The sequence below is a fragment of the Dendrobates tinctorius genome, unplaced genomic scaffold (genome assembly GCF_039654945.1).
Source record: "Dendrobates tinctorius isolate UK_male_01 unplaced genomic scaffold, ASM3965494v1 ptg000272l, whole genome shotgun sequence".
NCBI lineage: Eukaryota > Metazoa > Chordata > Amphibia > Anura > Dendrobatidae > Dendrobates > Dendrobates tinctorius.
Genome location: NW_027361939.1, coordinates 12,186,913 through 12,214,630, shown reverse-complemented (window position 1 = coordinate 12,214,630; position 27,718 = coordinate 12,186,913). Strand labels below are relative to the sequence as shown.

The 27,718-nt window shown below is 42.0% G+C and overlaps 21 non-coding genes across 21 annotated transcripts; 5 read left to right on the top strand and 16 right to left on the bottom strand.

The window, feature by feature from the left end:
- Positions 1–1,585: 1,585 nt before the first annotated feature.
- TRNAE-CUC (transfer RNA glutamic acid (anticodon CUC)) lies at positions 1,586–1,657 on the bottom strand. Its single transcript has one exon. It is a non-coding gene; the product is annotated as a tRNA-Glu (tRNA).
- Positions 1,658–2,553: 896 nt separating this feature from the next.
- On the bottom strand, positions 2,554–2,625 carry TRNAE-UUC (transfer RNA glutamic acid (anticodon UUC)). The gene has a single exon. It is a non-coding gene; the product is annotated as a tRNA-Glu (tRNA).
- A 3,037-nt stretch (positions 2,626–5,662) lies between these two features.
- Positions 5,663–5,734, bottom strand: TRNAE-UUC (transfer RNA glutamic acid (anticodon UUC)). Its single transcript has one exon. It is a non-coding gene; the product is annotated as a tRNA-Glu (tRNA).
- A 3,037-nt stretch (positions 5,735–8,771) lies between these two features.
- Positions 8,772–8,843, bottom strand: TRNAE-UUC (transfer RNA glutamic acid (anticodon UUC)). The gene has a single exon. It is a non-coding gene; the product is annotated as a tRNA-Glu (tRNA).
- An 88-nt stretch (positions 8,844–8,931) lies between these two features.
- TRNAM-CAU (transfer RNA methionine (anticodon CAU)) lies at positions 8,932–9,004 on the top strand. The gene has a single exon. It is a non-coding gene; the product is annotated as a tRNA-Met (tRNA).
- A 2,227-nt stretch (positions 9,005–11,231) lies between these two features.
- TRNAE-CUC (transfer RNA glutamic acid (anticodon CUC)) lies at positions 11,232–11,303 on the bottom strand. The gene has a single exon. It is a non-coding gene; the product is annotated as a tRNA-Glu (tRNA).
- A 902-nt stretch (positions 11,304–12,205) lies between these two features.
- TRNAE-UUC (transfer RNA glutamic acid (anticodon UUC)) lies at positions 12,206–12,277 on the bottom strand. The gene has a single exon. It is a non-coding gene; the product is annotated as a tRNA-Glu (tRNA).
- An 88-nt stretch (positions 12,278–12,365) lies between these two features.
- Positions 12,366–12,438, top strand: TRNAM-CAU (transfer RNA methionine (anticodon CAU)). Its single transcript has one exon. It is a non-coding gene; the product is annotated as a tRNA-Met (tRNA).
- Positions 12,439–14,665: 2,227 nt separating this feature from the next.
- TRNAE-CUC (transfer RNA glutamic acid (anticodon CUC)) lies at positions 14,666–14,737 on the bottom strand. Its single transcript has one exon. It is a non-coding gene; the product is annotated as a tRNA-Glu (tRNA).
- An 895-nt stretch (positions 14,738–15,632) lies between these two features.
- TRNAE-UUC (transfer RNA glutamic acid (anticodon UUC)) lies at positions 15,633–15,704 on the bottom strand. Its single transcript has one exon. It is a non-coding gene; the product is annotated as a tRNA-Glu (tRNA).
- Positions 15,705–15,792: 88 nt separating this feature from the next.
- On the top strand, positions 15,793–15,865 carry TRNAM-CAU (transfer RNA methionine (anticodon CAU)). The gene has a single exon. It is a non-coding gene; the product is annotated as a tRNA-Met (tRNA).
- A 965-nt stretch (positions 15,866–16,830) lies between these two features.
- Positions 16,831–16,902, bottom strand: TRNAE-CUC (transfer RNA glutamic acid (anticodon CUC)). Its single transcript has one exon. It is a non-coding gene; the product is annotated as a tRNA-Glu (tRNA).
- An 894-nt stretch (positions 16,903–17,796) lies between these two features.
- TRNAE-UUC (transfer RNA glutamic acid (anticodon UUC)) lies at positions 17,797–17,868 on the bottom strand. The gene has a single exon. It is a non-coding gene; the product is annotated as a tRNA-Glu (tRNA).
- Positions 17,869–17,956: 88 nt separating this feature from the next.
- TRNAM-CAU (transfer RNA methionine (anticodon CAU)) lies at positions 17,957–18,029 on the top strand. Its single transcript has one exon. It is a non-coding gene; the product is annotated as a tRNA-Met (tRNA).
- Positions 18,030–18,994: 965 nt separating this feature from the next.
- Positions 18,995–19,066, bottom strand: TRNAE-CUC (transfer RNA glutamic acid (anticodon CUC)). Its single transcript has one exon. It is a non-coding gene; the product is annotated as a tRNA-Glu (tRNA).
- Positions 19,067–19,967: 901 nt separating this feature from the next.
- On the bottom strand, positions 19,968–20,039 carry TRNAE-UUC (transfer RNA glutamic acid (anticodon UUC)). Its single transcript has one exon. It is a non-coding gene; the product is annotated as a tRNA-Glu (tRNA).
- Positions 20,040–21,796: 1,757 nt separating this feature from the next.
- TRNAE-CUC (transfer RNA glutamic acid (anticodon CUC)) lies at positions 21,797–21,868 on the bottom strand. Its single transcript has one exon. It is a non-coding gene; the product is annotated as a tRNA-Glu (tRNA).
- An 893-nt stretch (positions 21,869–22,761) lies between these two features.
- Positions 22,762–22,833, bottom strand: TRNAE-UUC (transfer RNA glutamic acid (anticodon UUC)). The gene has a single exon. It is a non-coding gene; the product is annotated as a tRNA-Glu (tRNA).
- An 88-nt stretch (positions 22,834–22,921) lies between these two features.
- Positions 22,922–22,994, top strand: TRNAM-CAU (transfer RNA methionine (anticodon CAU)). The gene has a single exon. It is a non-coding gene; the product is annotated as a tRNA-Met (tRNA).
- A 1,596-nt stretch (positions 22,995–24,590) lies between these two features.
- On the bottom strand, positions 24,591–24,662 carry TRNAE-CUC (transfer RNA glutamic acid (anticodon CUC)). Its single transcript has one exon. It is a non-coding gene; the product is annotated as a tRNA-Glu (tRNA).
- Positions 24,663–25,558: 896 nt separating this feature from the next.
- Positions 25,559–25,630, bottom strand: TRNAE-UUC (transfer RNA glutamic acid (anticodon UUC)). The gene has a single exon. It is a non-coding gene; the product is annotated as a tRNA-Glu (tRNA).
- Between the last annotated feature and the right edge of the window lie 2,088 nt (positions 25,631–27,718).

Sequence of the window (27,718 nt, the reverse complement as noted above, 5' to 3'; positions counted from 1 at the left end):
TTTTCCGAAGAGATTTTGTCAAAAACTTAGAACTTTCCTGTTCATTTCTAACACGTTTCTGATAAGTAAGGATTTGTGAACCCAAATGACACATGGGATGCTGGTTCTCTTGACCCGTTTGCTGTATAAAGAGGCAGATGAGAGTGATTTGAGCTATGAAAAAAAATTAAATCTTGTGCCAAAGGTCGTCACAATGAATGTAACCAAAAGCTGGTGTTCAGAATGATTGACAGCTAAGCGCAAAATCTACCTGAAATACTTTTGTCTGAAAAACACCCGCGTCAGTCTCATAATCTGAAGGTCGTAAGTTCGATCCTCACACGGGGCAGCAGGCTCCTCTTTTCCGAAGAGATTTTGTCAAAAACTTAGAACTTTCCCTTTCAGTTCTAACACGTTTCTGATAAGTAAGGATTTGTGAACCCAAATGACAGATGGGACACATGGGTTGCTGTTTCTCTTGACCCGTTTGCTGTATAAAGAGGCAGATGAGAGTGATTTGAGCTGTTTGACAGCTAAGCGCAAAATCTACCTGAAATACTTTTGTCTGAAAAACACCCGTCAGTAGCGAGCGCGTCAGTCTCATATTCTGAAGTTCGTGAGTTCGATACTCACACGGGGCAGCGGGCTCCTCTTTTCCGAAGAGATTTTGTCAAAAACTTAGAACTTTCCTGTTCATTTCTAACACGTTTCTGATAAGTAAGGATTTGTGAACCCAAATGACACATGGGATGCTGGTTCTCTTGACCCGTTTGCTGTATAAAGAGGCAGATGAGAGTGATTTGAGCTATGAAAAAAAATTAAATCTTGTGCCAAAGGTCGTCACAATGAATGTAACCAAAAGCTGGTGTTCAGAATGATTGACAGCTAAGCGCAAAATCTACCTGAAATACTTTTGTCTGAAAAACACCCGCGTCAGTCTCATAATCTGAAGGTCGTGAGTTCGATCCTCACACGGGGCAGCAGGCTCCTCTTTTCCGAAGAGATTTTGTCAAAAACTTAGAACTTTCCCTTTCAGTTCTAACACGTTTCTGATAAGTAAGGATTTGTGAACCCAAATGACAGATGGGACACATGGGTTGCTGTTTCTCTTGACCCGTTTGCTGTATAAAGAGGCAGATGAGAGTGATTTGAGCTGTTTGACAGCTAAGCGCAAAATCTACCTGAAATACTTTTGTCTGAAAAACACCCGTCAGTAGCGAGCGCGTCAGTCTCATATTCTGAAGTTCGTGAGTTCGATCCTCACATGGGGAAGCGGTACCCTCTTTTCTGAAGAGATTCTGTCACCAAATTAGAACTTTCCCTTTCAGATTTAAAATGTTTCTGATAAGTAAGAATTTGCGAACCCAAATGACAGACAGGACACATGGGTTGTTGATTCTCTTGACACGTTTGCTGTAAAAGGGGCTAGTTGAGATTGATTTGAGCTATGAAACCAAATTAAATCTTGTGCCAAAGTTCATCACAACGAACGGACCAAAAGATGGCGTTCAGAATTTTCGACAGCTTAACGCAAATTCTACCTGAAATACTTTTGTCTGAAAAACACCTTTGTCTTTGAATGTTGGTGGCAGTACAGAAAAGTACATTCCCATACCGGGAGTTGAACCCGGCCCGCCTGGGTGAGAACCAGGAATCCTAACCGCTAGACCATATGGGAAAAGATGTGCTGTCTTATCAGTGACAATCTGAAAAAAAATAAGTTTTCTACTTGGCACAAGCAACTTCTGCAGTTCTATTTGCGCAGCTTGCCTCGTTAACACAGTTGTAAGCAAATCAGTCTCATAAGCTGAAAGATGAACGTTCGATTCTTAGACGGGGTACTGGTCCCTCGTTTTCTCAATCGATTCTGTCTCCATCTTGGCTACAGGGCCACAGATTTTTCCGATTCAGTACCAAAACATAACCAATTTAGTTCCTAAACTGTTTCCACGTACAAGGCATGGGGCAGCTTTTGAATGTGTGTACTAGTTCCAAAGGAGTGTCACTCCCATAGCAGGAAGTAAACCAGTCGACCAGGGATACTAGGTCCTATCCACTTTTCCACGTGGGACAAGTTATACACTAAGCAGCAAGATAAATTTAAAAAAAAAAAAAAAAAAAAGAAGTTTTTGCTCTGATTAAATAGCTTTTACATCACAAAAGAAAAAAGTTGCCACATGAGCATGGTACTTAGCACGTCAGTTGGTAATCTGAAGTTCATGAGGTTTTTTCCTCACACGTGGAACTATTCTCCCCCCTTTTCTTGGGATATTGTGTCACCCACTCAGAACTTTCTCACTGAAACATTTCCGATTCGAAAGGAAACAGGAGCCTTAGTGACAGACAGAACACATGGATTGTTGCGTCCCTTGACGCTTTGGAGTAATAAGGTGTAGTTGAGAATGGTTTAAGCTATGAAACAAAATGAAATCTTGTGCTAAAGGTCAGTAAGAGCCACAAATACCCTGATGTTCAGCATTTTTGACTGCAAAGTACAAAATCTACCTGAAATATTATTGTCTGGAAAATACATTTCTGTCTTTGATTGTTGGCAGTAGTACAGTAAAAGGTGCGTTCCCATACCGGGAGTCGAACACGGGCCGCCTGGGTGAAAACCAGGAATCCTAACCGCTAGACCATATGGGAATGGATAGCTACACACTGAGGTATCTATTGAAAAAAATCAGCTCGGGGGCTTGCACAAGAAACGTCTGCAGATTGGCACGTGCATCTTACCTCGTTAGCGCAGTAGGTAGCGCGTCAGTCTCATAACACCCGCGTCAGTCTCATAATCTGAAGGTCGTAAGTTCGATCCTCACACGGGGCAGCAGGCTCCTCTTTTCCGAAGAGATTTTGTCAAAAAATTAGAACTTTCCCTTTCAGTTCTAACACGTTTCTGATAAGTAAGGATTTGTGAACCCAAATGACAGATGGGACACATGGGTTGCTGTTTCTCTTGACCCGTTTGCTGTATAAAGAGGCAGATGAGAGTGATTTGAGCTGTTTGACAGCTAAGCGCAAAATCTACCTGAAATACTTTTGTCTGAAAAACACCCGTCAGTAGCGAGCGCGTCAGTCTCATATTCTGAAGTTCGTGAGTTCGATACTCACACGGGGCAGCGGGCTCCTCTTTTCCGAAGAGATTTTGTCAAAAACTTAGAACTTTCCTGTTCATTTCTAACACGTTTCTGATAAGTAAGGATTTGTGAACCCAAATGACACATGGGATGCTGGTTCTCTTGACCCGTTTGCTGTATAAAGAGGCAGATGAGAGTGATTTGAGCTATGAAAAAAAATTAAATCTTGTGCCAAAGGTCGTCACAATGAATGTAACCAAAAGCTGGTGTTCAGAATGATTGACAGCTAAGCGCAAAATCTACCTGAAATACTTTTGTCTGAAAAACACCCGCGTCAGTCTCATAATCTGAAGGTCGTAAGTTCGATCCTCACACGGGGCAGCAGGCTCCTCTTTTCCGAAGAGATTTTGTCAAAAACTTAGAACTTTCCCTTTCAGTTCTAACACGTTTCTGATAAGTAAGGATTTGTGAACCCAAATGACAGATGGGACACATGGGTTGCTGTTTCTCTTGACCCGTTTGCTGTATAAAGAGGCAGATGAGAGTGATTTGAGCTGTTTGACAGCTAAGCGCAAAATCTACCTGAAATACTTTTGTCTGAAAAACACCCGTCAGTAGCGAGCGCGTCAGTCTCATATTCTGAAGTTCGTGAGTTCGATACTCACACGGGGCAGCGGGCTCCTCTTTTCCGAAGAGATTTTGTCAAAAACTTAGAACTTTCCTGTTCATTTCTAACACGTTTCTGATAAGTAAGGATTTGTGAACCCAAATGACACATGGGATGCTGGTTCTCTTGACCCGTTTGCTGTATAAAGAGGCAGATGAGAGTGATTTGAGCTATGAAAAAAAATTAAATCTTGTGCCAAAGGTCGTCACAATGAATGTAACCAAAAGCTGGTGTTCAGAATGATTGACAGCTAAGCGCAAAATCTACCTGAAATACTTTTGTCTGAAAAACACCCGCGTCAGTCTCATAATCTGAAGGTCGTGAGTTCGATCCTCACACGGGGCAGCAGGCTCCTCTTTTCCGAAGAGATTTTGTCAAAAACTTAGAACTTTCCCTTTCAGTTCTAACACGTTTCTGATAAGTAAGGATTTGTGAACCCAAATGACAGATGGGACACATGGGTTGCTGTTTCTCTTGACCCGTTTGCTGTATAAAGAGGCAGATGAGAGTGATTTGAGCTGTTTGACAGCTAAGCGCAAAATCTACCTGAAATACTTTTGTCTGAAAAACACCCGTCAGTAGCGAGCGCGTCAGTCTCATATTCTGAAGTTCGTGAGTTCGATCCTCACATGGGGAAGCGGTACCCTCTTTTCTGAAGAGATTCTGTCACCAAATTAGAACTTTCCCTTTCAGATTTAAAATGTTTCTGATAAGTAAGAATTTGCGAACCCAAATGACAGACAGGACACATGGGTTGTTGATTCTCTTGACACGTTTGCTGTAAAAGGGGCTAGTTGAGATTGATTTGAGCTATGAAACCAAATTAAATCTTGTGCCAAAGTTCATCACAACGAACGGACCAAAAGATGGCGTTCAGAATTTTCGACAGCTTAACGCAAATTCTACCTGAAATACTTTTGTCTGAAAAACACCTTTGTCTTTGAATGTTGGTGGCAGTACAGAAAAGTACATTCCCATACCGGGAGTTGAACACGGCCCGCCTGGGTGAGAACCAGGAATCCTAACCGCTAGACCATATGGGAAAAGATGTGCTGTCTTATCAGTGACAATCTGAAAAAAAATAAGTTTTCTACTTGGCACAAGCAACTTCTGCAGTTCTATTTGCGCAGCTTGCCTCGTTAACACAGTTGTAAGCAAATCAGTCTCATAAGCTGAAAGATGAACGTTCGATTCTTAGACGGGGTACTGGTCCCTCGTTTTCTCAATCGATTCTGTCTCCATCTTGGCTACAGGGCCACAGATTTTTCCGATTCAGTACCAAAACATAACCAATTTAGTTCCTAAACTGTTTCCACGTACAAGGCATGGGGCAGCTTTTGAATGTGTGTACTAGTTCCAAAGGAGTGTCACTCCCATAGCAGGAAGTAAACCAGTCGACCAGGGATACTAGGTCCTATCCACTTTTCCACGTGGGACAAGTTATACACTAAGCAGCAAGATAAATTTAAAAAAAAAAAAAAAAAAAAGAAGTTTTTGCTCTGATTAAATAGCTTTTACATCACAAAAGAAAAAAGTTGCCACATGAGCATGGTACTTAGCACGTCAGTTGGTAATCTGAAGTTCATGAGGTTTTTTCCTCACACGTGGAACTATTCTCCCCCCTTTTCTTGGGATATTGTGTCACCCACTCAGAACTTTCTCACTGAAACATTTCCGATTCGAAAGGAAACAGGAGCCTTAGTGACAGACAGAACACATGGATTGTTGCGTCCCTTGACGCTTTGGAGTAATAAGGTGTAGTTGAGAATGGTTTAAGCTATGAAACAAAATGAAATCTTGTGCTAAAGGTCAGTAAGAGCCACAAATACCCTGATGTTCAGCATTTTTGACTGCAAAGTACAAAATCTACCTGAAATATTATTGTCTGGAAAATACATTTCTGTCTTTGATTGTTGGCAGTAGTACAGTAAAAGGTGCGTTCCCATACCGGGAGTCGAACACGGGCCGCCTGGGTGAAAACCAGGAATCCTAACCGCTAGACCATATGGGAATGGATAGCTACACACTGAGGTATCTATTGAAAAAAATCAGCTCGGGGGCTTGCACAAGAAACGTCTGCAGATTGGCACGTGCATCTTACCTCGTTAGCGCAGTAGGTAGCGCGTCAGTCTCATAACACCCGCGTCAGTCTCATAATCTGAAGGTCGTAAGTTCGATCCTCACACGGGGCAGCAGGCTCCTCTTTTCCGAAGAGATTTTGTCAAAAAATTAGAACTTTCCCTTTCAGTTCTAACACGTTTCTGATAAGTAAGGATTTGTGAACCCAAATGACAGATGGGACACATGGGTTGCTGTTTCTCTTGACCCGTTTGCTGTATAAAGAGGCAGATGAGAGTGATTTGAGCTGTTTGACAGCTAAGCGCAAAATCTACCTGAAATACTTTTGTCTGAAAAACACCCGTCAGTAGCGAGCGCGTCAGTCTCATATTCTGAAGTTCGTGAGTTCGATACTCACACGGGGCAGCGGGCTCCTCTTTTCCGAAGAGATTTTGTCAAAAACTTAGAACTTTCCTGTTCATTTCTAACACGTTTCTGATAAGTAAGGATTTGTGAACCCAAATGACACATGGGATGCTGGTTCTCTTGACCCGTTTGCTGTATAAAGAGGCAGATGAGAGTGATTTGAGCTATGAAAAAAAATTAAATCTTGTGCCAAAGGTCGTCACAATGAATGTAACCAAAAGCTGGTGTTCAGAATGATTGACAGCTAAGCGCAAAATCTACCTGAAATACTTTTGTCTGAAAAACACCCGCGTCAGTCTCATAATCTGAAGGTCGTAAGTTCGATCCTCACACGGGGCAGCAGGCTCCTCTTTTCCGAAGAGATTTTGTCAAAAACTTAGAACTTTCCCTTTCAGTTCTAACACGTTTCTGATAAGTAAGGATTTGTGAACCCAAATGACAGATGGGACACATGGGTTGCTGTTTCTCTTGACCCGTTTGCTGTATAAAGAGGCAGATGAGAGTGATTTGAGCTGTTTGACAGCTAAGCGCAAAATCTACCTGAAATACTTTTGTCTGAAAAACACCCGTCAGTAGCGAGCGCGTCAGTCTCATATTCTGAAGTTCGTGAGTTCGATACTCACACGGGGCAGCGGGCTCCTCTTTTCCGAAGAGATTTTGTCAAAAACTTAGAACTTTCCTGTTCATTTCTAACACGTTTCTGATAAGTAAGGATTTGTGAACCCAAATGACACATGGGATGCTGGTTCTCTTGACCCGTTTGCTGTATAAAGAGGCAGATGAGAGTGATTTGAGCTATGAAAAAAAATTAAATCTTGTGCCAAAGGTCGTCACAATGAATGTAACCAAAAGCTGGTGTTCAGAATGATTGACAGCTAAGCGCAAAATCTACCTGAAATACTTTTGTCTGAAAAACACCCGCGTCAGTCTCATAATCTGAAGGTCGTGAGTTCGATCCTCACACGGGGCAGCAGGCTCCTCTTTTCCGAAGAGATTTTGTCAAAAACTTAGAACTTTCCCTTTCAGTTCTAACACGTTTCTGATAAGTAAGGATTTGTGAACCCAAATGACAGATGGGACACATGGGTTGCTGTTTCTCTTGACCCGTTTGCTGTATAAAGAGGCAGATGAGAGTGATTTGAGCTGTTTGACAGCTAAGCGCAAAATCTACCTGAAATACTTTTGTCTGAAAAACACCCGTCAGTAGCGAGCGCGTCAGTCTCATATTCTGAAGTTCGTGAGTTCGATCCTCACATGGGGAAGCGGTACCCTCTTTTCTGAAGAGATTCTGTCACCAAATTAGAACTTTCCCTTTCAGATTTAAAATGTTTCTGATAAGTAAGAATTTGCGAACCCAAATGACAGACAGGACACATGGGTTGTTGATTCTCTTGACACGTTTGCTGTAAAAGGGGCTAGTTGAGATTGATTTGAGCTATGAAACCAAATTAAATCTTGTGCCAAAGTTCATCACAACGAACGGACCAAAAGATGGCGTTCAGAATTTTCGACAGCTTAACGCAAATTCTACCTGAAATACTTTTGTCTGAAAAACACCTTTGTCTTTGAATGTTGGTGGCAGTACAGAAAAGTACATTCCCATACCGGGAGTTGAACACGGCCCGCCTGGGTGAGAACCAGGAATCCTAACCGCTAGACCATATGGGAAAAGATGTGCTGTCTTATCAGTGACAATCTGAAAAAAAATAAGTTTTCTACTTGGCACAAGCAACTTCTGCAGTTCTATTTGCGCAGCTTGCCTCGTTAACACAGTTGTAAGCAAATCAGTCTCATAAGCTGAAAGATGAACGTTCGATTCTTAGACGGGGTACTGGTCCCTCGTTTTCTCAATCGATTCTGTCTCCATCTTGGCTACAGGGCCACAGATTTTTCCGATTCAGTACCAAAACATAACCAATTTAGTTCCTAAACTGTTTCCACGTACAAGGCATGGGGCAGCTTTTGAATGTGTGTACTAGTTCCAAAGGAGTGTCACTCCCATAGCAGGAAGTAAACCAGTCGACCAGGGATACTAGGTCCTATCCACTTTTCCACGTGGGACAAGTTATACACTAAGCAGCAAGATAAATTTAAAAAAAAAAAAAAAAAAAAGAAGTTTTTGCTCTGATTAAATAGCTTTTACATCACAAAAGAAAAAAGTTGCCACATGAGCATGGTACTTAGCACGTCAGTTGGTAATCTGAAGTTCATGAGGTTTTTTCCTCACACGTGGAACTATTCTCCCCCCTTTTCTTGGGATATTGTGTCACCCACTCAGAACTTTCTCACTGAAACATTTCCGATTCGAAAGGAAACAGGAGCCTTAGTGACAGACAGAACACATGGATTGTTGCGTCCCTTGACGCTTTGGAGTAATAAGGTGTAGTTGAGAATGGTTTAAGCTATGAAACAAAATGAAATCTTGTGCTAAAGGTCAGTAAGAGCCACAAATACCCTGATGTTCAGCATTTTTGACTGCAAAGTACAAAATCTACCTGAAATATTATTGTCTGGAAAATACATTTCTGTCTTTGATTGTTGGCAGTAGTACAGTAAAAGGTGCGTTCCCATACCGGGAGTCGAACCTGGGCCGCCTGGGTGAAAACCAGGAATCCTAACCGCTAGACCATATGGGAATGGATAGCTACACACTGAGGTATCTATTGAAAAAAATCAGCTCGGGGGCTTGCACAAGAAACGTCTGCAGATTGGCACGTGCATCTTACCTCGTTAGCGCAGTAGGTAGCGCGTCTGTCTCATAATCTGAAGGTCGTGAGTTCGATACTCACACGGGGCAGCGGGCTCCTCTTTTCCGAAGAGATTTTGTCAAAAACTTAGAACTTTCCTGTTCATTTCTAACACGTTTCTGATAAGTAAGGATTTGTGAACCCAAATGACACATGGGATGCTGGTTCTCTTGACCCGTTTGCTGTATAAAGAGGCAGATGAGAGTGATTTGAGCTATGAAAAAAAATTAAATCTTGTGCCAAAGGTCGTCACAATGAATGTAACCAAAAGCTGGTGTTCAGAATGATTGACAGCTAAGCGCAAAATCTACCTGAAATACTTTTGTCTGAAAAACACCCGCGTCAGTCTCATAATCTGAAGGTCGTAAGTTCGATCCTCACACGGGGCAGCAGGCTCCTCTTTTCCGAAGAGATTTTGTCAAAAACTTAGAACTTTCCCTTTCAGTTCTAACACGTTTCTGATAAGTAAGGATTTGTGAACCCAAATGACAGATGGGACACATGGGTTGCTGTTTCTCTTGACCCGTTTGCTGTATAAAGAGGCAGATGAGAGTGATTTGAGCTGTTTGACAGCTAAGCGCAAAATCTACCTGAAATACTTTTGTCTGAAAAACACCCGTCAGTAGCGAGCGCGTCAGTCTCATATTCTGAAGTTCGTGAGTTCGATACTCACACGGGGCAGCGGGCTCCTCTTTTCCGAAGAGATTTTGTCAAAAACTTAGAACTTTCCTGTTCATTTCTAACACGTTTCTGATAAGTAAGGATTTGTGAACCCAAATGACACATGGGATGCTGGTTCTCTTGACCCGTTTGCTGTATAAAGAGGCAGATGAGAGTGATTTGAGCTATGAAAAAAAATTAAATCTTGTGCCAAAGGTCGTCACAATGAATGTAACCAAAAGCTGGTGTTCAGAATGATTGACAGCTAAGCGCAAAATCTACCTGAAATACTTTTGTCTGAAAAACACCCGCATCAGTCTCATAATCTGAAGGTCGTGAGTTCGATCCTCACACGGGGCAGCAGGCTCCTCTTTTCCGAAGAGATTTTGTCAAAAACTTAGAACTTTCCCTTTCAGTTCTAACACGTTTCTGATAAGTAAGGATTTGTGAACCCAAATGACAGATGGGACACATGGGTTGCTGTTTCTCTTGACCCGTTTGCTGTATAAAGAGGCAGATGAGAGTGATTTGAGCTGTTTGACAGCTAAGCGCAAAATCTACCTGAAATACTTTTGTCTGAAAAACACCCGTCAGTAGCGAGCGCGTCAGTCTCATATTCTGAAGTTCGTGAGTTCGATACTCACACGGGGCAGCGGGCTCCTCTTTTCCGAAGAGATTTTGTCAAAAACTTAGAACTTTCCTGTTCATTTCTAACACGTTTCTGATAAGTAAGGATTTGTGAACCCAAATGACACATGGGATGCTGGTTCTCTTGACCCGTTTGCTGTATAAAGAGGCAGATGAGAGTGATTTGAGCTATGAAAAAAAATTAAATCTTGTGCCAAAGGTCGTCACAATGAATGTAACCAAAAGCTGGTGTTCAGAATGATTGACAGCTAAGCGCAAAATCTACCTGAAATACTTTTGTCTGAAAAACACCCGCGTCAGTCTCATAATCTGAAGGTCGTGAGTTCGATCCTCACACGGGGCAGCAGGCTCCTCTTTTCCGAAGAGATTTTGTCAAAAACTTAGAACTTTCCCTTTCAGTTCTAACACGTTTCTGATAAGTAAGGATTTGTGAACCCAAATGACAGATGGGACACATGGGTTGCTGTTTCTCTTGACCCGTTTGCTGTATAAAGAGGCAGATGAGAGTGATTTGAGCTGTTTGACAGCTAAGCGCAAAATCTACCTGAAATACTTTTGTCTGAAAAACACCCGTCAGTAGCGAGCGCGTCAGTCTCATATTCTGAAGTTCGTGAGTTCGATCCTCACATGGGGAAGCGGTACCCTCTTTTCTGAAGAGATTCTGTCACCAAATTAGAACTTTCCCTTTCAGATTTAAAATGTTTCTGATAAGTAAGAATTTGCGAACCCAAATGACAGACAGGACACATGGGTTGTTGATTCTCTTGACACGTTTGCTGTAAAAGGGGCTAGTTGAGATTGATTTGAGATATGAAACCAAATTAAATCTTGTGCCAAAGTTCATCACAACGAACGGACCAAAAGATGGCGTTCAGAATTTTCGACAGCTTAACGCAAATTCTACCTGAAATACTTTTGTCTGAAAAACACCTTTGTCTTTGAATGTTGGTGGCAGTACAGAAAAGTACATTCCCATACCGGGAGTTGAACCCGGCCCGCCTGGGTGAGAACCAGGAATCCTAACCGCTAGACCATATGGGAAAAGATGTGCTGTCTTATCAGTGACAATCTGAAAAAAAATAAGTTTTCTACTTGGCACAAGCAACTTCTGCAGTTCTATTTGCGCAGCTTGCCTCGTTAACACAGTTGTAAGCAAATCAGTCTCATAAGCTGAAAGATGAACGTTCGATTCTTAGATGGGGTACTGGTCCCTCGTTTTCTCAATCGATTCTGTCTCCATCTTGGCTACAGGGCCACAGATTTTTCCGATTCAGTACCAAAACATAACCAATTTAGTTCCTAAACTGTTTCCACGTACAAGGCATGGGGCAGCTTTTGAATGTGTGTACTAGTTCCAAAGGAGTGTCACTCCCATAGCAGGAAGTAAACCAGTCGACCAGGGATACTAGGTCCTATCCACTTTTCCACGTGGGACAAGTTATACACTAAGCAGCAAGATAAATTTAAAAAAAAAAAAAAAAAAAAAAAAAAGAAGTTTTTGCTCTGATTAAATAGCTTTTACATCACAAAAGAAAAAAGTTGCCACATGAGCATGGTACTTAGCACGTCAGTTGGTAATCTGAAGTTCATGAGGTTTTTTCCTCACACGTGGAACTATTCTCCCCCCTTTTCTTGGGATATTGTGTCACCCACTCAGAACTTTCTCACTGAAACATTTCCGATTCGAAAGGAAACAGGAGCCTTAGTGACAGACAGAACACATGGATTGTTGCGTCCCTTGACGCTTTGGAGTAATAAGGTGTAGTTGAGAATGGTTTAAGCTATGAAACAAAATGAAATCTTGTGCTAAAGGTCAGTAAGAGCCACAAATACCCTGATGTTCAGCATTTTTGACTGCAAAGTACAAAATCTACCTGAAATATTATTGTCTGGAAAATACATTTCTGTCTTTGATTGTTGGCAGTAGTACAGTAAAAGGTGCGTTCCCATACCAGGAGTCGAACCCGGGCAGCCTGGGTGAAAACCAGGAATCCTAACCGCTAGACCATATGGGAATGGATAGCTACACACTGAGGTATCTATTGAAAAAAATCAGCTCTGGGGCTTGCACAAGAAACGTCTGCAGATCGGCACGTGCATCTTACCTCGTTAGCGCAGTAGGTAGCGCGTCAGTCTCATAATCTGAAGGTCGTGAGTTCGATACTCACACGGGGCAGCGGGCTCCTCTTTTCCGAAGAGATTTTGTCAAAAACTTAGAACTTTCCTGTTCATTTCTAACACGTTTCTGATAAGTAAGGATTTGTGAACCCAAATGACACATGGGATGCTGGTTCTCTTGACCCGTTTGCTGTATAAAGAGGCAGATGAGAGTGATTTGAGCTATGAAAAAAAATTAAATCTTGTGCCAAAGGTCGTCACAATGAATGTAACCAAAAGCTGGTGTTCAGAATGATTGACAGCTAAGCGCAAAATCTACCTGAAATACTTTTGTCTGAAAAACACCCGCGTCAGTCTCATAATCTGAAGGTCGTAAGTTCGATCCTCACACGGGGCAGCAGGCTCCTCTTTTCCGAAGAGATTTTGTCAAAAACTTAGAACTTTCCCTTTCAGTTCTAACACGTTTCTGATAAGTAAGGATTTGTGAACCCAAATGACAGATGGGACACATGGGTTGCTGTTTCTCTTGACCCGTTTGCTGTATAAAGAGGCAGATGAGAGTGATTTGAGCTGTTTGACAGCTAAGCGCAAAATCTACCTGAAATACTTTTGTCTGAAAAACACCCGTCAGTAGCGAGCGCGTCAGTCTCATATTCTGAAGTTCGTGAGTTCGATACTCACACGGGGCAGCGGGCTCCTCTTTTCCGAAGAGATTTTGTCAAAAACTTAGAACTTTCCTGTTCATTTCTAACACGTTTCTGATAAGTAAGGATTTGTGAACCCAAATGACACATGGGATGCTGGTTCTCTTGACCCGTTTGCTGTATAAAGAGGCAGATGAGAGTGATTTGAGCTATGAAAAAAAATTAAATCTTGTGCCAAAGGTCGTCACAATGAATGTAACCAAAAGCTGGTGTTCAGAATGATTGACAGCTAAGCGCAAAATCTACCTGAAATACTTTTGTCTGAAAAACACCCGCGTCAGTCTCATAATCTGAAGGTCGTGAGTTCGATCCTCACACGGGGCAGCAGGCTCCTCTTTTCCGAAGAGATTTTGTCAAAAACTTAGAACTTTCCCTTTCAGTTCTAACACGTTTCTGATAAGTAAGGATTTGTGAACCCAAATGACAGATGGGACACATGGGTTGCTGTTTCTCTTGACCCGTTTGCTGTATAAAGAGGCAGATGAGAGTGATTTGAGCTGTTTGACAGCTAAGCGCAAAATCTACCTGAAATACTTTTGTCTGAAAAACACCCGTCAGTAGCGAGCGCGTCAGTCTCATATTCTGAAGTTCGTGAGTTCGATACTCACACGGGGCAGCGGGCTCCTCTTTTCCGAAGAGATTTTGTCAAAAACTTAGAACTTTCCTGTTCATTTCTAACACGTTTCTGATAAGTAAGGATTTGTGAACCCAAATGACACATGGGATGCTGGTTCTCTTGACCCGTTTGCTGTATAAAGAGGCAGATGAGAGTGATTTGAGCTATGAAAAAAAATTAAATCTTGTGCCAAAGGTCGTCACAATGAATGTAACCAAAAGCTGGTGTTCAGAATGATTGACAGCTAAGCGCAAAATCTACCTGAAATACTTTTGTCTGAAAAACACCCGCGTCAGTCTCATAATCTGAAGGTCGTGAGTTCGATCCTCACACGGGGCAGCAGGCTCCTCTTTTCCGAAGAGATTTTGTCAAAAACTTAGAACTTTCCCTTTCAGTTCTAACACGTTTCTGATAAGTAAGGATTTGTGAACCCAAATGACAGATGGGACACATGGGTTGCTGTTTCTCTTGACCCGTTTGCTGTATAAAGAGGCAGATGAGAGTGATTTGAGCTGTTTGACAGCTAAGCGCAAAATCTACCTGAAATACTTTTGTCTGAAAAACACCCGTCAGTAGCGAGCGCGTCAGTCTCATATTCTGAAGTTCGTGAGTTCGATCCTCACATGGGGAAGCGGTACCCTCTTTTCTGAAGAGATTCTGTCACCAAATTAGAACTTTCCCTTTCAGATTTAAAATGTTTCTGATAAGTAAGAATTTGCGAACCCAAATGACAGACAGGACACATGGGTTGTTGATTCTCTTGACACGTTTGCTGTAAAAGGGGCTAGTTGAGATTGATTTGAGCTATGAAACCAAATTAAATCTTGTGCCAAAGTTCATCACAACGAACGGACCAAAAGATGGCGTTCAGAATTTTCGACAGCTTAACGCAAATTCTACCTGAAATACTTTTGTCTGAAAAACACCTTTGTCTTTGAATGTTGGTGGCAGTACAGAAAAGTACATTCCCATACCGGGAGTTGAACCCGGCCCGCCTGGGTGAGAACCAGGAATCCTAACCGCTAGACCATATGGGAAAAGATGTGCTGTCTTATCAGTGACAATCTGAAAAAAAATAAGTTTTCTACTTGGCACAAGCAACTTCTGCAGTTCTATTTGCGCAGCTTGCCTCGTTAACACAGTTGTAAGCAAATCAGTCTCATAAGCTGAAAGATGAACGTTCGATTCTTAGACGGGGTACTGGTCCCTCGTTTTCTCAATCGATTCTGTCTCCATCTTGGCTACAGGGCCACAGATTTTTCCGATTCAGTACCAAAACATAACCAATTTAGTTCCTAAACTGTTTCCACGTACAAGGCATGGGGCAGCTTTTGAATGTGTGTACTAGTTCCAAAGGAGTGTCACTCCCATAGCAGGAAGTAAACCAGTCGACCAGGGATACTAGGTCCTATCCACTTTTCCACGTGGGACAAGTTATACACTAAGCAGCAAGATAAATTTAAAAAAAAAAAAAAAAAAAAAAGTTTTTGCTCTGATTAAATAGCTTTTACATCACAAAAGAAAAAAGTTGCCACATGAGCATGGTACTTAGCACGTCAGTTGGTAATCTGAAGTTCATGAGGTTTTTTCCTCACACGTGGAACTATTCTCCCCCCTTTTCTTGGGATATTGTGTCACCCACTCAGAACTTTCTCACTGAAACATTTCCGATTCGAAAGGAAACAGGAGCCTTAGTGACAGACAGAACACATGGATTGTTGCGTCCCTTGACGCTTTGGAGTAATAAGGTGTAGTTGAGAATGGTTTAAGCTATGAAACAAAATGAAATCTTGTGCTAAAGGTCAGTAAGAGCCACAAATACCCTGATGTTCAGCATTTTTGACTGCAAAGTACAAAATCTACCTGAAATATTATTGTCTGGAAAATACATTTCTGTCTTTGATTGTTGGCAGTAGTACAGTAAAAGGTGCGTTCCCATACCAGGAGTCGAACCCGGGCCGCCTGGGTGAAAACCAGGAATCCTAACCGCTAGACCATATGGGAATGGATAGCTACACACTGAGGTATCTATTGAAAAAAATCAGCTCGGGGGCTTGCACAAGAAACGTCTGCAGATTGGCACGTGCATCTTACCTCGTTAGCGCAGTAGGTAGCGCGTCAGTCTCATAATCTGAAGGTCGTGAGTTCGATACTCACACGGGGCAGCGGGCTCCTCTTTTCCGAAGAGATTTTGTCAAAAACTTAGAACTTTCCTGTTCATTTCTAACACGTTTCTGATAAGTAAGGATTTGTGAACCCAAATGACACATGGGATGCTGGTTCTCTTGACCCGTTTGCTGTATAAAGAGGCAGATGAGAGTGATTTGAGCTATGAAAAAAAATTAAATCTTGTGCCAAAGGTCGTCACAATGAATGTAACCAAAAGCTGGTGTTCAGAATGATTGACAGCTAAGCGCAAAATCTACCTGAAATACTTTTGTCTGAAAAACACCCGCGTCAGTCTCATAATCTGAAGGTCGTGAGTTCGATCCTCACACGGGGCAGCAGGCTCCTCTTTTCCGAAGAGATTTTGTCAAAAACTTAGAACTTTCCCTTTCAGTTCTAACACGTTTCTGATAAGTAAGGATTTGTGAACCCAAATGACAGATGGGACACATGGGTTGCTGTTTCTCTTGACCCGTTTGCTGTATAAAGAGGCAGATGAGAGTGATTTGAGCTGTTTGACAGCTAAGCGCAAAATCTACCTGAAATACTTTTGTCTGAAAAACACCCGTCAGTAGCGAGCGCGTCAGTCTCATATTCTGAAGTTCGTGAGTTCGATCCTCACATGGGGAAGCGGTACCCTCTTTTCTGAAGAGATTCTGTCACCAAATTAGAACTTTCCCTTTCAGATTTAAAATGTTTCTGATAAGTAAGAATTTGCGAACCCAAATGACAGACAGGACACATGGGTTGTTGATTCTCTTGACACGTTTGCTGTAAAAGGGGCTAGTTGAGATTGATTTGAGCTATGAAACCAAATTAAATCTTGTGCCAAAGTTCATCACAACGAACGGACCAAAAGATGGCGTTCAGAATTTTCGACAGCTTAACGCAAATTCTACCTGAAATACTTTTGTCTGAAAAACACCTTTGTCTTTGAATGTTGGTGGCAGTACAGAAAAGTACATTCCCATACCGGGAGTTGAACCCGGCCCGCCTGGGTGAGAACCAGGAATCCTAACCGCTAGACCATATGGGAAAAGATGTGCTGTCTTATCAGTGACAATCTGAAAAAAAATAAGTTTTCTACTTGGCACAAGCAACTTCTGCAGTTCTATTTGCGCAGCTTGCCTCGTTAACACAGTTGTAAGCAAATCAGTCTCATAAGCTGAAAGATGAACGTTCGATTCTTAGACGGGGTACTGGTCCCTCGTTTTCTCAATCGATTCTGTCTCCATCTTGGCTACAGGGCCACAGATTTTTCCGATTCAGTACCAAAACATAACCAATTTAGTTCCTAAACTGTTTCCACGTACAAGGCATGGGGCAGCTTTTGAATGTGTGTACTAGTTCCAAAGGAGTGTCACTCCCATAGCAGGAAGTAAACCAGTCGACCAGGGATACTAGGTCCTATCCACTTTTCCACGTGGGACAAGTTATACACTAAGCAGCAAGATAAATTTAAAAAAAAAAAAAAAAAAAAAGTTTTTGCTCTGATTAAATAGCTTTTACATCACAAAAGAAAAAAGTTGCCACATGAGCATGGTACTTAGCACGTCAGTTGGTAATCTGAAGTTCATGAGGTTTTTTCCTCACACGTGGAACTATTCTCCCCCCTTTTCTTGGGATATTGTGTCACCCACTCAGAACTTTCTCACTGAAACATTTCCGATTCGAAAGGAAACAGGAGCCTTAGTGACAGACAGAACACATGGATTGTTGCGTCCCTTGACGCTTTGGAGTAATAAGGTGTAGTTGAGAATGGTTTAAGCTATGAAACAAAATGAAATCTTGTGCTAAAGGTCAGTAAGAGCCACAAATACCCTGATGTTCAGCATTTTTGACTGCAAAGTACAAAATCTACCTGAAATATTATTGTCTGGAAAATACATTTCTGTCTTTGATTGTTGGCAGTAGTACAGTAAAAGGTGCGTTCCCATACCAGGAGTCGAACCCGGGCCGCCTGGGTGAAAACCAGGAATCCTAACCGCTAGACCATATGGGAATGGATAGCTACACACTGAGGTATCTATTGAAAAAAATCAGCTCGGGGGCTTGCACAAGAAACGTCTGCAGATTGGCACGTGCATCTTACCTCGTTAGCGCAGTAGGTAGCGCGTCAGTCTCATAATCTGAAGGTCGTGAGTTCGATACTCACACGGGGCAGCGGGCTCCTCTTTTCCGAAGAGATTTTGTCAAAAACTTAGAACTTTCCTGTTCATTTCTAACACGTTTCTGATAAGTAAGGATTTGTGAACCCAAATGACACATGGGATGCTGGTTCTCTTGACCCGTTTGCTGTATAAAGAGGCAGATGAGAGTGATTTGAGCTATGAAAAAAAATTAAATCTTGTGCCAAAGGTCGTCACAATGAATGTAACCAAAAGCTGGTGTTCAGAATGATTGACAGCTAAGCGCAAAATCTACCTGAAATACTTTTGTCTGAAAAACACCCGCGTCAGTCTCATAATCTGAAGGTCGTGAGTTCGATCCTCACACGGGGCAGCAGGCTCCTCTTTTCCGAAGAGATTTTGTCAAAAACTTAGAACTTTCCCTTTCAGTTCTAACACGTTTCTGATAAGTAAGGATTTGTGAACCCAAATGACAGATGGGACACATGGGTTGCTGTTTCTCTTGACCCGTTTGCTGTATAAAGAGGCAGATGAGAGTGATTTGAGCTGTTTGACAGCTAAGCGCAAAATCTACCTGAAATACTTTTGTCTGAAAAACACCCGTCAGTAGCGAGCGCGTCAGTCTCATATTCTGAAGTTCGTGAGTTCGATCCTCACATGGGGAAGCGGTACCCTCTTTTCTGAAGAGATTCTGTCACCAAATTAGAACTTTCCCTTTCAGATTTAAAATGTTTCTGATAAGTAAGAATTTGCGAACCCAAATGACAGACAGGACACATGGGTTGTTGATTCTCTTGACACGTTTGCTGTAAAAGGGGCTAGTTGAGATTGATTTGAGCTATGAAACCAAATTAAATCTTGTGCCAAAGTTCATCACAACGAACGGACCAAAAGATGGCGTTCAGAATTTTCGACAGCTTAACGCAAATTCTACCTGAAATACTTTTGTCTGAAAAACACCTTTGTCTTTGAATGTTGGTGGCAGTACAGAAAAGTACATTCCCATACCGGGAGTTGAACCCGGCCCGCCTGGGTGAGAACCAGGAATCCTAACCGCTAGACCATATGGGAAAAGATGTGCTGTCTTATCAGTGACAATCTGAAAAAAAATAAGTTTTCTACTTGGCACAAGCAACTTCTGCAGTTCAATTTGCGCAGCTTGCCTCGTTAACACAGTTGTAAGCAAATCAGTCTCATAAGCTGAAAGATGAACGTTCGATTCTTAGACGGGGTACTGATCCCTCGTTTTCTCAATCGATTCTGTCTCCATCTTGGCTACAGGGCCACAGATTTTTCCGATTCAGTACCAAAACATAACCAATTTAGTTCCTAAACTGTTTCCACGTACAAGGCATGGGGCAGCTTTTGAATGTGTGTACTAGTTCCAAAGGAGTGTCACTCCCATAGCAGGAAGTAAACCAGTCGACCAGGGATACTAGGTCCTATCCACTTTTCCACGTGGGACAAGTTATACACTAAGCAGCAAGATAAATTTAAAAAAAAAAAAAAAAAAAAAAAAAGAAGTTTTTGCTCTGATTAAATAGCTTTTACATCACAAAAGAAAAAAGTTGCCACATGAGCATGGTACTTAGCACGTCAGTTGGTAATCTGAAGTTCATGAGGTTTTTTCCTCACACGTGGAACTATTCTCCCCCCTTTTCTTGGGATATTGTGTCACCCACTCAGAACTTTCTCACTGAAACATTTCCGATTCGAAAGGAAACAGGAGCCTTAGTGACAGACAGAACACATGGATTGTTGCGTCCCTTGACGCTTTGGAGTAATAAGGTGTAGTTGAGAATGGTTTAAGCTATGAAACAAAATGAAATCTTGTGCTAAAGGTCAGTAAGAGCCACAAATATCCTGATGTTCAGCATTTTTGACTGCAAAGTACAAAATCTACCTGAAATATTATTGTCTGGAAAATACATTTCTGTCTTTGATTGTTGGCAGTAGTACAGTAAAAGGTGCGTTCCCATACCGGGAGTCGAACCCGGGCCGCCTGGGTGAAAACCAGGAATCCTAACCGCTAGACCATATGGGAATGGATAGCTACACACTGAGGTATCTATTGAAAAAAATCAGCTCGGGGGCTTGCACAAGAAACGTCTGCAGATTGGCACGTGCATCTTACCTCGTTAGCGCAGTAAGTAGCGCGTCAGTCTCATAATCTGAAGGTCGTGAGTTCGATACTCACACGGGGCAGCGGGCTCCTCTTTTCCGAAGAGATTTTGTCAAAAACTTAGAACTTTCCTGTTCATTTCTAACACGTTTCTGATAAGTAAGGATTTGTGAACCCAAATGACACATGGGATGCTGGTTCTCTTGACCCGTTTGCTGTATAAAGAGGCAGATGAGAGTGATTTGAGCTATGAAAAAAAATTAAATCTTGTGCCAAAGGTCGTCACAATGAATGTAACCAAAAGCTGGTGTTCAGAATGATTGACAGCTAAGCGCAAAATCTACCTGAAATACTTTTGTCTGAAAAACACCCGCGTCAGTCTCATAATCTGAAGGTCGTAAGTTCGATCCTCACACGGGGCAGCAGGCTCCTCTTTTCCGAAGAGATTTTGTCAAAAACTTAGAACTTTCCCTTTCAGTTCTAACACGTTTCTGATAAGTAAGGATTTGTGAACCCAAATGACAGATGGGACACATGGGTTGCTGTTTCTCTTGACCCGTTTGCTGTATAAAGAGGCAGATGAGAGTGATTTGAGCTGTTTGACAGCTAAGCGCAAAATCTACCTGAAATACTTTTGTCTGAAAAACACCCGTCAGTAGCGAGCGCGTCAGTCTCATATTCTGAAGTTCGTGAGTTCGATACTCACACGGGGCAGCGGGCTCCTCTTTTCCGAAGAGATTTTGTCAAAAACTTAGAACTTTCCTGTTCATTTCTAACACGTTTCTGATAAGTAAGGATTTGTGAACCCAAATGACACATGGGATGCTGGTTCTCTTGACCCGTTTGCTGTATAAAGAGGCAGATGAGAGTGATTTGAGCTATGAAAAAAAATTAAATCTTGTGCCAAAGGTCGTCACAATGAATGTAACCAAAAGCTGGTGTTCAGAATGATTGACAGCTAAGCGCAAAATCTACCTGAAATACTTTTGTCTGAAAAACACCCGCGTCAGTCTCATAATCTGAAGGTCGTGAGTTCGATCCTCACACGGGGCAGCAGGCTCCTCTTTTCCGAAGAGATTTTGTCAAAAACTTAGAACTTTCCCTTTCAGTTCTAACACGTTTCTGATAAGTAAGGATTTGTGAACCCAAATGACAGATGGGACACATGGGTTGCTGTTTCTCTTGACCCGTTTGCTGTATAAAGAGGCAGATGAGAGTGATTTGAGCTGTTTGACAGCTAAGCGCAAAATCTACCTGAAATACTTTTGTCTGAAAAACACCCGTCAGTAGCGAGCGCGTCAGTCTCATATTCTGAAGTTCGTGAGTTCGATCCTCACATGGGGAAGCGGTACCCTCTTTTCTGAAGAGATTCTGTCACCAAATTAGAACTTTCCCTTTCAGATTTAAAATGTTTCTGATAAGTAAGAATTTGCGAACCCAAATGACAGACAGGACACATGGGTTGTTGATTCTCTTGACACGTTTGCTGTAAAAGGGGCTAGTTGAGATTGATTTGAGCTATGAAACCAAATTAAATCTTGTGCCAAAGTTCATCACAACGAACGGACCAAAAGATGGCGTTCAGAATTTTCGACAGCTTAACGCAAATTCTACCTGAAATACTTTTGTCTGAAAAACACCTTTGTCTTTGAATGTTGGTGGCAGTACAGAAAAGTACATTCCCATACCGGGAGTTGAACCCGGCCCGCCTGGGTGAGAACCAGGAATCCTAACCGCTAGACCATATGGGAAAAGATGTGCTGTCTTATCAGTGACAATCTGAAAAAAAATAAGTTTTCTACTTGGCACAAGCAACTTCTGCAGTTCTATTTGCGCAGCTTGCCTCGTTAACACAGTTGTAAGCAAATCAGTCTCATAAGCTGAAAGATGAACGTTCGATTCTTAGACGGGGTACTGGTCCCTCGTTTTCTCAATCGATTCTGTCTCCATCTTGGCTACAGGGCCACAGATTTTTCCGATTCAGTACCAAAACATAACCAATTTAGTTCCTAAACTGTTTCCACGTACAAGGCATGGGGCAGCTTTTGAATGTGTGTACTAGTTCCAAAGGAGTGTCACTCCCATAGCAGGAAGTAAACCAGTCGACCAGGGATACTAGGTCCTATCCACTTTTCCACGTGGGACAAGTTATACACTAAGCAGCAAGATAAATTTAAAAAAAAAAAAAAAAAGAAGTTTTTGCTCTGATTAAATAGCTTTTACATCACAAAAGAAAAAAGTTGCCACATGAGCATGGTACTTAGCACGTCAGTTGGTAATCTGAAGTTCATGAGGTTTTTTCCTCACACGTGGAACTATTCTCCCCCCTTTTCTTGGGATATTGTGTCACCCACTCAGAACTTTCTCACTGAAACATTTCCGATTCGAAAGGAAACAGGAGCCTTAGTGACAGACAGAACATATGGATTGTTGCGTCCCTTGACGCTTTGGAGTAATAAGGTGTAGTTGAGAATGGTTTAAGCTATGAAACAAAATGAAATCTTGTGCTAAAGGTCAGTAAGAGCCACAAATACCCTGATGTTCAGCATTTTTGACTGCAAAGTACAAAATCTACCTGAAATATTATTGTCTGGAAAATACATTTCTGTCTTTGATTGTTGGCAGTAGTACAGTAAAAGGTGCGTTCCCATACCGGGAGTCGAACCCGGGCCGCCTGTGTGAAAACCAGGAATCCTAACCGCTAGACCATATGGGAATGGATAGCTACACACTGAGGTATCTATTGAAAAAAATCAGCTCGGGGGCTTGCACAAGAAACGTCTGCAGATTGGCACGTGCATCTTACCTCGTTAGCGCAGTAGGTAGCGCGTCAGTCTCATAATCTGAAGGTCGTGAGTTCGATACTCACACGGGGCAGCGGGCTCCTCTTTTCCGAAGAGATTTTGTCAAAAACTTAGAACTTTCCTGTTCATTTCTAACACGTTTCTGATAAGTAAGGATTTGTGAACCCAAATGACACATGGGATGCTGGTTCTCTTGACCCGTTTGCTGTATAAAGAGGCAGATGAGAGTGATTTGAGCTATGAAAAAAAATTAAATCTTGTGCCAAAGGTCGTCACAATGAATGTAACCAAAAGCTGGTGTTCAGAATGATTGACAGCTAAGCGCAAAATCTACCTGAAATACTTTTGTCTGAAAAACACCCGCGTCAGTCTCATAATCTGAAGGTCGTAAGTTCGATCCTCACACGGGGCAGCAGGCTCCTCTTTTCCGAAGAGATTTTGTCAAAAACTTAGAACTTTCCCTTTCATTTCTAACACGTTTCTGATAAGTAAGGATTTGTGAACCCAAATGACAGATGGGACACATGGGTTGCTGTTTCTCTTGACCCGTTTGCTGTATAAAGAGGCAGATGAGAGTGATTTGAGCTGTTTGACAGCTAAGCGCAAAATCTACCTGAAATACTTTTGTCTGAAAAACACCCGTCAGTAGCGAGCGCGTCAGTCTCATATTCTGAAGTTCGTGAGTTCGATACTCACACGGGGCAGCGGGCTCCTCTTTTCCGAAGAGATTTTGTCAAAAACTTAGAACTTTCCTGTTCATTTCTAACACGTTTCTGATAAGTAAGGATTTGTGAACCCAAATGACACATGGGATGCTGGTTCTCTTGACCCGTTTGCTGTATAAAGAGGCAGATGAGAGTGATTTGAGCTATGAAAAAAAATTAAATCTTGTGCCAAAGGTCGTCACAATGAATGTAACCAAAAGCTGGTGTTCAGAATGATTGACAGCTAAGCGCAAAATCTACCTGAAATACTTTTGTCTGAAAAACACCCGCGTCAGTCTCATAATCTGAAGGTCGTGAGTTCGATCCTCACACGGGGCAGCAGGCTCCTCTTTTCCGAAGAGATTTTGTCAAAAACTTAGAACTTTCCCTTTCAGTTCTAACACGTTTCTGATAAGTAAGGATTTGTGAACCCAAATGACAGATGGGACACATGGGTTGCTGTTTCTCTTGACCCGTTTGCTGTATAAAGAGGCAGATGAGAGTGATTTGAGCTGTTTGACAGCTAAGCGCAAAATCTACCTGAAATACTTTTGTCTGAAAAACACCCGTCAGTAGCGAGCGCGTCAGTCTCATATTCTGAAGTTCGTGAGTTCGATCCTCACATGGGGAAGCGGTACCCTCTTTTCTGAAGAGATTCTGTCACCAAATTAGAACTTTCCCTTTCAGATTTAAAATGTTTCTGATAAGTAAGAATTTGCGAACCCAAATGACAGACAGGACACATGGGTTGTTGATTCTCTTGACACGTTTGCTGTAAAAGGGGCTAGTTGAGATTGATTTGAGCTATGAAACCAAATTAAATCTTGTGCCAAAGTTCATCACAACGAACGGACCAAAAGATGGCGTTCAGAATTTTCGACAGCTTAACGCAAATTCTACCTGAAATACTTTTGTCTGAAAAACACCTTTGTCTTTGAATGTTGGTGGCAGTACAGAAAAGTACATTCCCATACCGGGAGTTGAACCCGGCCCGCCTGGGTGAGAACCAGGAATCCTAACCGCTAGACCATATGGGAAAAGATGTGCTGTCTTATCAGTGACAATCTGAAAAAAAATAAGTTTTCTACTTGGCACAAGCAACTTCTGCAGTTCTATTTGCGCAGCTTGCCTCGTTAACACAGTTGTAAGCAAATCAGTCTCATAAGCTGAAAGATGAACGTTCGATTCTTAGACGGGGTACTGGTCCCTCGTTTTCTCAATCGATTCTGTCTCCATCTTGGCTACAGGGCCACAGATTTTTCCGATTCAGTACCAAAACATAACCAATTTAGTTCCTAAACTGTTTCCACGTACAAGGCATGGGGCAGCTTTTGAATGTGTGTACTAGTTCCAAAGGAGTGTCACTCCCATAGCAGGAAGTAAACCAGTCGACCAGGGATACTAGGTCCTATCCACTTTTCCACGTGGGACAAGTTATACACTAAGCAGCAAGATAAATTTAAAAAAAAAAAAAAAAAAAAGAAGTTTTTGCTCTGATTAAATAGCTTTTACATCACAAAAGAAAAAAGTTGCCACATGAGCATGGTACTTAGCACGTCAGTTGGTAATCTGAAGTTCATGAGGTTTTTTCCTCACACGTGGAACTATTCTCCCCCCTTTTCTTGGGATATTGTGTCACCCACTCAGAACTTTCTCACTGAAACATTTCCGATTCGAAAGGAAACAGGAGCCTTAGTGACAGACAGAACACATGGATTGTTGCGTCCCTTGACGCTTTGGAGTAATAAGGTGTAGTTGAGAATGGTTTAAGCTATGAAACAAAATGAAATCTTGTGCTAAAGGTCAGTAAGAGCCACAAATACCCTGATGTTCAGCATTTTTGACTGCAAAGTACAAAATCTACCTGAAATATTATTGTCTGGAAAATACATTTCTGTCTTTGATTGTTGGCAGTAGTACAGTAAAAGGTGCGTTCCCATACCGGGAGTCGAACCCGGGCCGCCTGTGTGAAAACCAGGAATCCTAACCGCTAGACCATATGGGAATGGATAGCTACACACTGAGGTATCTATTGAAAAAAATCAGCTCGGGGGCTTGCACAAGAAACGTCTGCAGATTGGCACGTGCATCTTACCTCGTTAGCGCAGTAGGTAGCGCGTCAGTCTCATAACACCCGCGTCAGTCTCATAATCTGAAGGTCGTAAGTTCGATCCTCACACGGGGCAGCAGGCTCCTCTTTTCCGAAGAGATTTTGTCAAAAAATTAGAACTTTCCCTTTCAGTTCTAACACGTTTCTGATAAGTAAGGATTTGTGAACCCAAATGACAGATGGGACACATGGGTTGCTGTTTCTCTTGACCCGTTTGCTGTATAAAGAGGCAGATGAGAGTGATTTGAGCTGTTTGACAGCTAAGCGCAAAATCTACCTGAAATACTTTTGTCTGAAAAACACCCGTCAGTAGCGAGCGCGTCAGTCTCATATTCTGAAGTTCGTGAGTTCGATACTCACACGGGGCAGCGGGCTCCTCTTTTCCGAAGAGATTTTGTCAAAAACTTAGAACTTTCCTGTTCATTTCTAACACGTTTCTGATAAGTAAGGATTTGTGAACCCAAATGACACATGGGATGCTGGTTCTCTTGACCCGTTTGCTGTATAAAGAGGCAGATGAGAGTGATTTGAGCTATGAAAAAAAATTAAATCTTGTGCCAAAGGTCGTCACAATGAATGTAACCAAAAGCTGGTGTTCAGAATGATTGACAGCTAAGCGCAAAATCTACCTGAAATACTTTTGTCTGAAAAACACCCGCGTCAGTCTCATAATCTGAAGGTCGTAAGTTCGATCCTCACACGGGGCAGCAGGCTCCTCTTTTCCGAAGAGATTTTGTCAAAAACTTAGAACTTTCCCTTTCAGTTCTAACACGTTTCTGATAAGTAAGGATTTGTGAACCCAAATGACAGATGGGACACATGGGTTGCTGTTTCTCTTGACCCGTTTGCTGTATAAAGAGGCAGATGAGAGTGATTTGAGCTGTTTGACAGCTAAGCGCAAAATCTACCTGAAATACTTTTGTCTGAAAAACACCCGTCAGTAGCGAGCGCGTCAGTCTCATATTCTGAAGTTCGTGAGTTCGATACTCACATGGGGCAGCGGGCTCCTCTTTTCCGAAGAGATTTTGTCAAAAACTTAGAACTTTCCTGTTCATTTCTAACACGTTTCTGATAAGTAAGGATTTGTGAACCCAAATGACACATGGGATGCTGGTTCTCTTGACCCGTTTGCTGTATAAAGAGGCAGATGAGAGTGATTTGAGCTATGAAAAAAAATTAAATCTTGTGCCAAAGGTCGTCACAATGAATGTAACCAAAAGCTGGTGTTCAGAATGATTGACAGCTAAGCGCAAAATCTACCTGAAATACTTTTGTCTGAAAAACACCCGCGTCAGTCTCATAATCTGAAGGTCGTGAGTTCGATCCTCACACGGGGCAGCAGGCTCCTCTTTTCCGAAGAGATTTTGTCAAAAACTTAGAACTTTCCCTTTCAGTTCTAACACGTTTCTGATAAGTAAGGATTTGTGAACCCAAATGACAGATGGGACACATGGGTTGCTGTTTCTCTTGACCCGTTTGCTGTATAAAGAGGCAGATGAGAGTGATTTGAGCTGTTTGACAGCTAAGCGCAAAATCTACCTGAAATACTTTTGTCTGAAAAACACCCGTCAGTAGCGAGCGCGTCAGTCTCATATTCTGAAGTTCGTGAGTTCGATCCTCACATGGGGAAGCGGTACCCTCTTTTCTGAAGAGATTCTGTCACCAAATTAGAACTTTCCCTTTCAGATTTAAAATGTTTCTGATAAGTAAGAATTTGCGAACCCAAATGACAGACAGGACACATGGGTTGTTGATTCTCTTGACACGTTTGCTGTAAAAGGGGCTAGTTGAGATTGATTAGAGCTATGAAACCAAATTAAATCTTGTGCCAAAGTTCATCACAACGAACGGACCAAAAGATGGCGTTCAGAATTTTCGACAGCTTAACGCAAATTCTACCTGAAATACTTTTGTCTGAAAAACACCTTTGTCTTTGAATGTTGGTGGCAGTACAGAAAAGTACATTCCCATACCGGGAGTTGA